Source organism: Artemia sp. Qi Xiang Cuo, chromosome 1 (genome assembly GCF_049724085.1).
Source record: "Artemia sp. Qi Xiang Cuo chromosome 1, ASM4972408v1, whole genome shotgun sequence".
NCBI lineage: Eukaryota > Metazoa > Arthropoda > Branchiopoda > Anostraca > Artemiidae > Artemia > Artemia sp. Qi Xiang Cuo.
The window spans coordinates 63,963,682-63,965,153 of NC_142794.1; positions in this window are offsets into that span (position 1 = coordinate 63,963,682).

A 1,472-nucleotide genomic window follows, 5' to 3' on the forward strand; every position below is an offset into this window, starting at 1 on the left:
CCTCTTTGCAAATGACCCTGGTAACCCCAATTACTTGAAAACTTACACACATATCTATGCCTCAGGCGTAGGGTTCAAATATATAGATGCCTGGCCCGTGGTAAGGCATATTATGCAATCACTGGCCGGAGTGCATACTAGATTACTACTCATGTCCTAGCTTCGAAGCTTAACTTTATAGAAATCAAATAACTTTTTAATCCTGAAAGAAATTCATATTTTGTCTACCGAAAATCCTGATTTTGAAACAGAAGTTATGATTTTTCTGTATTTCTTTGTAAATTTTCGATTGGGCTGTTTATTATATTGTAGATGTTTAATACCATGAAAAGTAAATAAGAAGCCGTGCGCTCTCCTATACCTGAAAATGAACCATGCATTAAAAAATAAAAGTTAATCATTATCCAGGTAAGAACAAAAACAATATGGCTACACAGTTTGACGATTTTTCGTACACACAGACCTTATCAAACAGTTCGTGGTAACGAACTGTAAGTAAGGAGCGACCCGGCTCAATGATAACCGAAACTCTAAAAAACGGGATTTTGATACCAATAGATACATCAAAAGAATCAAATTTTAATTATGATTTCAAATATATAAGTTTCATCAAGTTTAATCTTACCCATCAAAAGTTACGTGCCGGAGAAAATTTTGCTGATTTTCAAAAAAAGGGGAAAAGATCCCCTAAAAGTTATAAAACATTAATGAAAATTACACCATCAGATTTAGCGTATCAGAAAACCCTTCTGTCAAGGTTTCAAGCTCCTATCTGCAAAAATGTAGAATTTTGAATTTTTTGCCAGAAGAAAGATCACGGATGCATTGTTTGTTTTTTTGTTTTTTTTTTTCTTTTTCCCCGGGGTGATCGTATCGACCCAGTGGTCTTAGAATATCGTGGAAGGGCTCATTGGAACGGAAATTAAAAGTTCTAGTGCCCTTTTTAAGTGACCAAAAAAAATGGAGGACAACTAGGCCCCCACCCACGCTCATTTTTTTCCCAAAGTCACCCGATCAAAATTTTGAGATAGCCATTTTGTTCATCATGGTCGAAAATATGATAAAAATGTATTTTAGGATGACTTGATCCCACATAGTCCCCTGGTGTAGGGCTGATATTTATTAACATTACTAATTTTTATAATTTTTTTTTTTTTTTGTTTATTTATAATGAATTTTTAAGTTTTTTTTTTGTCTTGTAGGTGGGTTTTGGTGAGGGCCGGGGGATATTTTTAAGGATCTTTCAATGTAGGAAGTTTTCATGGGGGAAGGGACAGTGCTATGAAGGGGGCGCCGGATTTCCCAGCATTATTAAAGAAAAAGATCAGGAATTAAATTAAAAAAAACAAGTTTTTCAACTGATCAACTGATTGTGATTAAGAAGTCATTTTTAAAGAACTGGAAAAAAAATTCGAACTATAGTTTAAAGAGCAAGGTATTGACTAGGGGGCGAACCCCCTAATATACGTGTT